The sequence below is a fragment of the Petaurus breviceps genome, unplaced genomic scaffold, assembly GCF_028583685.1.
Source record: "Petaurus breviceps papuanus isolate PSGF00001 unplaced genomic scaffold, PetGlider_PUasm1.0 551, whole genome shotgun sequence".
Lineage (NCBI taxonomy): Eukaryota > Metazoa > Chordata > Mammalia > Diprotodontia > Petauridae > Petaurus > Petaurus breviceps.
Window position 1 is genome coordinate 2279534 of NW_027186372.1, and position 9182 is coordinate 2288715.

Here is a 9182-nt window from a genome sequence, read left to right on the forward strand (position 1 = left end):
GTGTTTTGAGCTGAGAGTGTTTTCCTCAAATCTTTCCTCCTAGCTAGAAGGATAGTTGGATGAGGAGGGAGGGAGGGGGGAATGACTGACCAAGAGGGCCAAGTCCTTAGAGAAGGGATTCTTCTCCTTTTTATGTGTCTTGGACCCTTTGCAGTCTTGTGAAAACCTATGGACCCCATCTCAGAATAATGTCTTAAAATTCATAGAATAAAATGCATAACATTACAAAGGAAACCAATTACACTGAAATACAGTTATTAAAATATTAAGGGAAAAAAAGTTCACAGACCCCAGATTAAGCTCATAATTTCCTGTCCTGGCTGGTTTTACAGAGCATGTGACAATATTTCCTGGCCTACTTCCATGTGTGAAGGCTCGATGGGCCTACTTCTGGCCATGAGCAACTGGAGAGCTGGTTCTGTGTGCTAACAAGGAATCTTCTGGTTGGCCTTAGGAGCCAGAAGGATTGATGACCCAGGAGAGGCTGAGCTAGAATTGAGTGTGAATACAACAGATTCCAGCTTCTTTTCTCTTGCTATTTTTTCTTTAAGCTTTTGAGAAAAGATTGCTTTGAGCTTGGGAAGAGGAGGAACGGAAGGTAGGAAGAATCAACTGCTTCCCACTCCCTCCCTAACTTGGGCCAATGAAGTCTCTGGTTTCTTCGGTTAATTCTTTCTAGATCTTAGGTGACATGACTGGGGTTGGTAGCAGCAGCAGCAATGGAGCTGTTAAGGTGACAGATGGACAGTTAAATAACCTGCTTGACCCAGCCCAGAAGGGGACTGACCCATCTACAGGGACACCCCTTCCTGCAGAGAGCCAGCCCAGCTGAGCAAGGGGAAGACTTATCCATTAACACCACCTGACACTGAAGGCAATTTGGTGAAGACTCTGAGAGGGGAGAAAAGGACTCCTGCCTCAGCCAATCCCTCTCTCCCCTATGTTCCCTAACACATCTCCTTGGGGACTAGGTGTGTGCAGAGAGAAGAGTGTACTTTCACTGTGGGAGATGTTTTCAAATATCTGTCCTTACTATACCTTCTTAGCAAATATTCCTTTTATAAAAGCAATTGGTACCAACTGGTTTATTGATACTGTGGAACATATTGCTCATGATCATCAGTATTAGAGACCACAACCCCCAGAACCTGGAGAGGAAACGTTAGCATACTGCTCTTTGAGACACCACCTCGCTAGTCCAGTGTGAGCTGGGAAAGTGAGACCTGGGGAGAGGGACTATTGAAGGCACATTAACATTGTGTTTTTCCCAGGGATTGGTCAGATGGGTAATGGGGCATTAGGGGAGCTTAGGCTCCAGATAGAGGCCCCTTCTCCTTTCCCTAGTTACTTAAATTATTTCTGGGGTCCCAGAGGGAGCATATTCCTACAAACAGTCTGATATTTTCCCATTGAAAACATCTCAGAGATGTCCATAAAACTCTTTATATTAATATGTTAGCTATAGAATTGCTATTCTTATTAATAGCTCACATTTCTATAATAAAGTACTTTCCTTATGACAACTATGTGTTATTTCCTCTATTTTATAGATGAATCACCTGATTCTCAGAGAGTTTCTCAGTTGTGTTTCAAACAACTAATAAGTAGCAGCGTCAAGATTTGAACCCAGAATATTAAAAAAACTTTCAGTATTCTTTAAATAACTGAAAAGCGGGTGCTATTCCTTGGAAAAAAGGCCAGTTCTCAGTAGGTGCTTTAAGTTTCCAAACTGGAACTACAAGAACACTTTATTAAAACTGAGATGGTACTTTAATGAATTAAAAACTACTCATTTTGAAAGAGGGGTATCTTCCTCTGTGAAACACCCAGTCACTGACCACAAACAAGTTTGACAGGAGCCCACAGTGTGAGAGCAGGCCTGCCCCAAAGTTATCAGGTCTGACGTTGCTTTAGGCTAATAATAGCTCTCACTTACGGAGTGCTTTAAGGCTTGCAAAGAGCTCTATACACATAGATGGGGTCACAGGGGCACAGCATTTGAGGTCAAACAAAACTCAGAGGCCATGCCAGTTCAACCCTTTTCTTTTACAGACAAGGAAACTGAAGTCAGGGATGGAGAACCTGTGACCTTGAGGACACATGAGGCCTTCTAGGTCCTTGGGTGTGGCTTGTTGACGGAGTCCAAGTTTTACAGAACAGATCCTTTCATTAAGGGGATTTGTTCTGTGAAGTTTGAATTCAGTTAAAGGGCTGCACTTGAGGACCTAGAGGGCCACCTGTGGCCTTGAGGCTGTAGGTTCCTCCCCTCTGGTAAGGAGTTGAAGTGAGCTGCCCAAAGTCACACAGGTAGAAAGCGGCACAAGTCAGAAGGATCAAATGAGATGACATATAAAGTACTCTGCAAACCTCGATGTGCTGTGTGGCAATGATGGTTGTTATTATTAGTAGTAGTATTGTTACCCAGGTATTCTATTTTCAAATCCAGTGCTCATTCACACGTCAAGGCACCACTCTCTTGGTATTCAGAAACTAAGGATGAACCACAACAGTCATGATATCAAGACTCATGATTTCATTTGAGCTTTGCAACCTCCCGGGGAAGTGATTATCAGCTCCATTTTACAGATAAGGAAATTGAGAGATAAAGCAATTTGCCTAGAGTCACCTAGTTAGTTAGGGTCTGTGGGCGGAATTCAAGTTGAGGCTTTCCTGACTCTTGTTCCAAGTCTCTAGCCACCCAACATGCTGCCTCTTATGATCATGTTATAGACACACAGTGTTTAAAACCAGGGAAGAAGAGCTAGTTGAGACATCCTTGGCCCTGGGCAGACCACAGCTGGAGCACTGTTATAGTGCCAAGCACCACCTCTGAGGATAGAGACTGACGATCTGAAGCCTGACCACAGGAGGAACGTAAGCTGGATGGACTGAAAACCACTAATTTATAGAAGGATTGGGTGAAGGAATAAAATCACCACCTCAGTTTATGGGTTTTATGATGTTGAAGCATTTTCATATTTAGTGTCTTATTCTTTTTTTTTTTATTTTGGAGGGTGAAGGCAAGACAATTGGGGTTAAGTGACTTGCCCAAGGTCACATAGCTAATAAGTGTCAAATGCCTGAGGATGCATTTGAACTCCTGTACTCCTGATTCCAGGTCAGTGTTCTATTCACTGAGCCACCTACTTGCCCCTTGTGTCTTATTCTTTTTTTTTTTTTTCTCTTTTGGAGAGCAATTGGAGTTAAGTGACTTGCCCAAGGTCACACAGCTAGTATTTATGTTAAGTGCCTTGTGTCTTATTCTTGATGGCATCTCCAGGAGGAAGGTAGGGCATACATACGTTCCCCCTTTCACAGATGCAGAAACCAAGGCTGTACTGTGTTTGCCCACAACACACAGCTACAGGAGGCAGACCTGGGACTCAGCCTCTGATCTTCTGGAGCTTAGTCCAGTTCTCTTTCCACTGAATAAGGCTGCTGCCTCAACAGGGGATGCTTGGCAAGGACTAAGACAAGATAGGGGGATAAATTCCTCATTGACCTATAATCCCACACTCTCTGATTCAAGAAAAGTTTGTGTGATCTTTGCTGATAGATAAAACACAGACTCCTGATCCTGGCATTCAAAGCCCTCCAATCTGATCCTAATTTAATCATATCTTATATTTCCCCCTTTTACATTCTTTCTTTTCATAGGTTAGAATACCAGTTCTTTACTTTATTACCTGTATGACCTTGGATACATCACTTAACCTCTCCTATTTTTAATTTTCCTCATCTGAAAAATTAGGAGAGTTGATTAAATGATCTCTGAGGTCCTTTCCAGCTCCCCAAGTATACTTCTGTAGTAACCCCCAGCTCCCTGTTCTTGTCTGTGTCTATTCTTGAAGAAAGTGTTTTCTATGAAATAATGAATAAACAAGAAAATCATCAGAGGTGACAAAAGGAACTAAGGGGACTTTGTCCCCCAGGGCACAGACCTTCCCTCCTGGCCTCCGGGGCTGCTGCTTACTCCTATTGTCTTCTTTGTATATGAAATCAATTCAACTAAATCAGGCCAACTAATTTCCTTTCAGCCCCCAAACTTGGTCTCCCTCCAAATAAAGAAGAAACAGCCTGGCCCTTTATCAATCATTTTCAAAGACTTCCCGAAGTTTTCTCCTTTCTCTGTCTCTTCTTTCTACCTTTAGAAACTTAAATTTGGACTGAGGAAGGAAAAAGTGATTTAAAAAATCTTAGGATTCTAGATTTTCGAGATCATCCAGTCCAGACTTCTTATTTTCCAAAGGCGGGAACAAAGGTCCAGACAGCATGAGATGATAAATTTAGAACAGGAAGGAACCTTAGAAACCATCAAGTCAAATACCCCAACTCCTATTTTACAGAAAAGGATACTGTGGCACAGAGAGGTTAAGTTACTCACCCAGAGTTACACAGCTAATGATAGTTTGAGGTACAACTTAAACATAGGTTCCTGACTCCAAGTCCAATGACCTGTCCAGCACACCATGCTTCCTCTCAGACTTATGGGAAGTCACATATTGAGTAGGTGAAAGAAACAGGAGTTGAAAAGCTCAGGTCTCCTAAGTCCCAAGACACCATAGCAGAGCTGCCTCATTCCCTGAGAAATCTAAGGCAAATCGGTTGTTGCGGTTTCATCTCTTTTTAAATTCAAAAGTTCTGTCCCAGTATCTCAGTGATTTTCAGAACCACTTGAGCTATTTCCTACTGCAAAGTTTCACTACTGCTAAAGTCTTGTGTTGTCTTGATTTGGGTGATACTCTTTGGAGTGACACAATTTTAACCCCTCCACATCTTATTAAATACTTTCATGAGATACTGTGGCCAAAACCTTCAACTCCTGCTGTCCAATTCTCTGGTGATAAACCTCTTTCCACTCAGCCAATCTGGTCCTCACCAGAAAGAACACTGGCTCTGAATTCAGAGGACTTGACCTCAAATTCCTTACAAATTTTTCATCTGTGTATATACAGGGAGAAATCATGGGAAAAAAAATGAACACACACAAGTTGTCTTCCCCAGCTGGACTGCAGACTCCTTGTGAACAGGGCCTTAAACAACTTTTGTCTTCATAACCCCAGAGCCTGGCACAGCTCCTGGTACCTCACTGGTTTTTAATAAGTGCTTCTTGACTGCTCAGAACCTGTGTGACCCTTGTCAAGCCACTCCCCACATCTCAATTTCCTCATCAGCAAAATGAGGAGACTGGACTAGGTGATCTCTGACCTTCTTTCTAACTTTAGATCTACGTTCTGGTAGGCTGTAGCTCATCTCTGCATCTGTACTCAAAACTTTTTTAGCTTGGTAAGTAAGGCCTTATGGGACTTGGGCTCCACTGGCATAACCTTCAAAAACGCAGGATCACCTCCATATGCCACACGGAGCAGCAACACAGGAAGACTTTAGTGGAAAGAATTCATTCCTAATCAGACTTCATTGTGGAAATCTCTTTCATTTCTCTCAGACTTATGGAAATTCATAGGAATGTAGATTTGGGACATGAGCAATCATTTAGTCTAGCTCCCTTAATTTTACAGATGAGGAAACTGAGTCAGAGACAGGTAAATAGGTCACACAAGTACTATGTGGCAGAGTTAAGATTTGAACCCAAGTCCTTTGACTCTATCCAAATCCAAAACTCCATCTACTACCCCATGCTGCTCTCTTTCTATTTGAAATTCTAGGAATAGGAAGAGATATAAGAGGTAACTCTTTCCATTAGGCTCCTTTCCAAATGAGTTGGTCTATTGGGACATATATCTTGGTTAAATATCACAGGTAGGTAGTGAGTGGAATTCAGAGTTGAAAGGCAGACAAGAGTAGTCTGTGTCACATCTGGGAGAAGCTAGATAGTGTCTAAGGTGATCCCAAACTTGCCCATCTTTTTGACACTAGTATTCTCTAAGTGATGCTATGAGCCTGTGTGAATCATTTACCACCACCGAGTTCCTAAAAACCACAGCTGCATGTAACCCTAAAAATACAGAGGAACAGAGAATGGAGGGTGGAATCAGGCTGCACCAAGAAAGGCTTCCCCATGCAAACTGGCCTAGAGGACATCAAGGAAATATAAGACTGACAAAGGAGGAGCATGGTCACGCAGTGAGAGTAAGGGCTAACAAACACAGGAATCCCCACGGCTATTCAAATCTAAACAAAAGGGCAACAAGGGTCAGATCAGTGGAAGTCCTCCAGCATCCGGGATGGACCTCTGAAGTTGTATTTATGAAAGGGCATGAACAAGAGATGAGAAAGTACGGATAAGTTATGGTCTCTATGATACAGGGGGTACCCATACTGATTGTCAACAAGCATTGATCAGGCACCTACAATGTGTCGGGCATGGCGCTGAAAAATTCTAGGGATGCAAAGGAAAGTAAAAAGAATCCTGCTCTCAAGGAGAGATCCTCCATACTGATAAATGCTCGCAGGTTTGGTGACGTCATGGGTCCATCCAAGTGCCATCGTCGGTGTGACGAAAGAAGTGCCTTTGCTGGACACAGTCAATGGAGAATTTGGCTTGCTTTGTTTGTTTTTGACTGTGCTGTGAATATTTGTTACGAGGGTTTTTGTCTTTCCTTTTTAACTGGGGACATAGGACAGGAGTGGAGAACCAAAGACCATCTCACCCCCCAGGATTTTATCCTATTCACATAGATTCCTATTTTGTTAAAGCTGAAGGGCCCTTAAAGAGATTATTCAGTCCAAGCCTCTCTTTTTAAAAACAAAGGAACCAAGGCACACATAAATGTAGTCAGAAAGTAGGGGAGGGGAAGGGTCGTCAGCCCTTTCCCCTCACATACAGAGCAGGGGCACCCAGCTTCCTGCACGAGGGAAACTAAGCCACTTCTCTAATTCAATACCATATATATATATAGTATATATATACATATATATATATATATATATATATATATATATAATCTGAGGCATATATAGTCTATCTAGAAGCCTGTGAAGTAAGAGACATAATGCATAGAGTACCACTGCTGGCTGGAATTAAGTCTATGAGATAGAAGTCTGAAATGGTAATGGGGGTTTCACACTGGAAGTTCCCCATACAAATGCAATCACTGCGCAACAACAAAAATTCAACAGTCTTAAAAAAAATATTATACCAATGCAAGCTGTTATTCATTTTCTCATTGGCATTATGCTTTAATGAATTAAAAAAGAAGACCCAGTAATATCAGGGAAATGGACAGGTTCTTTTAAGAGCATGAGTTGAACAGGTAAATAATAAGAATAACAGCATAGGACTTCATTTGAAAGCACTTTCCTCATACAACACCATAAGGTAATACAAGTGTTATTATTCCCATTTTTTGGAGGAGGAAACAGAGACTCAGAAAGAGGAAATGACCTGCTCAAGGTTATACAACTTGTAAGTGGCAGAAGAAAGACTCAAAATCCATTTGCCTAATGCATAATAATGCATAATGATAACAGAATTGTGGGATTTTGAACTAAAAAGGACCATTGAGAATAAATAAAAATGCTTTATTAGAGCAGTAATACAAAACGATATGAATATTAGGAGATTTAAGCCAGACACGCAAGTCAATCTTCATAAGAAGAAATGAAATTGTACAAATTAGGTTTGGGGGAATCTCATAAATCCCCTCATTTCGTTATTCCTACCAGCCTTCTCAGTTCCCTGTTCGCACAGTGCTCCATACAAGATCTGGTTTCCCTTCACTTCCCTTCTTCTCAGGCTGCTTTGTAAGCCTGGGCAGTAGATCTTGTTTTTCCAGGGTGTTTTCTCCTTCCTAGCTCTGCCTGGGGCTTTCCCATAGGCGGGAGTTTCCTCTGCCTGGTTCCTCACTGTATGATTGAAAAGCTTTCTGAAGCTGCCCAGCTTCCTAATGTGGATGCTGGGGAGAGAGGCTAGGGCATAGATAGGCCGTCTTTACATTATGATGTGCTTGGCGCTACAGGAATACTGATTCAGTGAGGAGAAACTTTAAAAAAATCATTGCCATTATATCCAAATGGCAAAGAGCTGGGGTTAGGGACGGGGGCTCCAGCACTTTGGCGCTGTTTGACCTTTCTCAAGTCTTTCCCCCTCTTTGGCCTTCAGTTTCCCAATCAGTCAAATAGAGGATCCCTGTGGTCTGTTCCACCCCTGATATTCTGGGATTCCAACAGCCAGTGCCTCTGGAGCCCATCATGAATGCAGAGAGCTATGCCACCTGCAGCTCATTCTCCGGCTACGTATCTTATTTTAAGGGACAAAAAGCAGAAATTGTTCAGATTTCCCTAACATGTCACAATACCCAGGACGACAAGACTAGTCTCCTGGATGGCCACTTCTCCTCCACCTTACCCCTCACTGGCCTCTGGCCCGAATCCTCCGAGGACCAACAGAGGCTTCCTCAGGAGACGACAACACAGTACCCCACACAAGAATATCAAACTGAGGGAAACTCCATGAACAGCAGGGTGTAAGAATCTGTAAAGAGGCACTCTGCAGTGATGAATGTGCCCCTGTTTTCATCACACAGCCTATCATCCCGCCACCATCACGCACCCTTTCACTCCAACCCCCACACCATTCACATAGATTCATAGTTCGTTAGAGGAAAAAGGTACCTTAGAGATCACTTAATCCATTTAAAAAACAAGGGAACTGAAGCTCCAATATATGTAGCTTGTTATCTGGAGGTAGAGAAGTGGAGGGGGGAGGAAACTGAGTCCTCCTCAGCCCCCCTACACACACACATAACCGTACACAGCCATTAGAAGGACTAATCCTATCCCACCCCCAACCCAATACTACACATACACAACCCGAGGCCATTAGCAGAGGTGTGTGCAGTGGTATACATAACGGTGTAGTGAAAAGCGCATTGGACTGGAGTTCGGATCTTGTCCAGCACTTACGTCTTACTACTGGTTGCTCTGTGCCTCATTTTCCCGATATGTCCAATGAGATAGCTGGGTTAGAGGATCCCTCAAGTCTCTTTCAGGGCTGATCTCACTTAACTGGAAGACAGACTCCCCGCATCCTTCCACCCCTTCCCTGCCCCACCCCATTGCAAATACATTACCTGGCTAAGAAGAGAATGATCCCAAGGCTCCCACCCCCTCCACCTCAATCCTCCACTCCACATACAAAGAACCCAGAATATCGAAGATAGAATGGATGTTAGAAAACAATTTTAGAACTGGAGGGACCCCAAAACAAAAAAATACCAGAG

General features: G+C 42.9%; 1 protein-coding gene across 3 annotated transcripts in view; it reads right to left on the reverse strand.

Annotated features, from left to right (window-relative positions):
• HTR4 (5-hydroxytryptamine receptor 4) overlaps positions 1-9182 on the reverse strand; it is a 94550-nt gene that overhangs the window by 79232 nt on the left and 6136 nt on the right. The window contains exon 1 of one of the 3 annotated variants that reach the window (XM_069102326.1): positions 8866-8989. The exons of the other annotated variants lie outside the window; for them this stretch is intronic. The gene's annotated coding sequence lies outside the window, so the exon portion shown is untranslated. Of the gene's footprint in view, positions 1-8865; positions 8990-9182 lie in introns of those variants that run through there. 3 annotated transcript variants of the gene reach the window in all.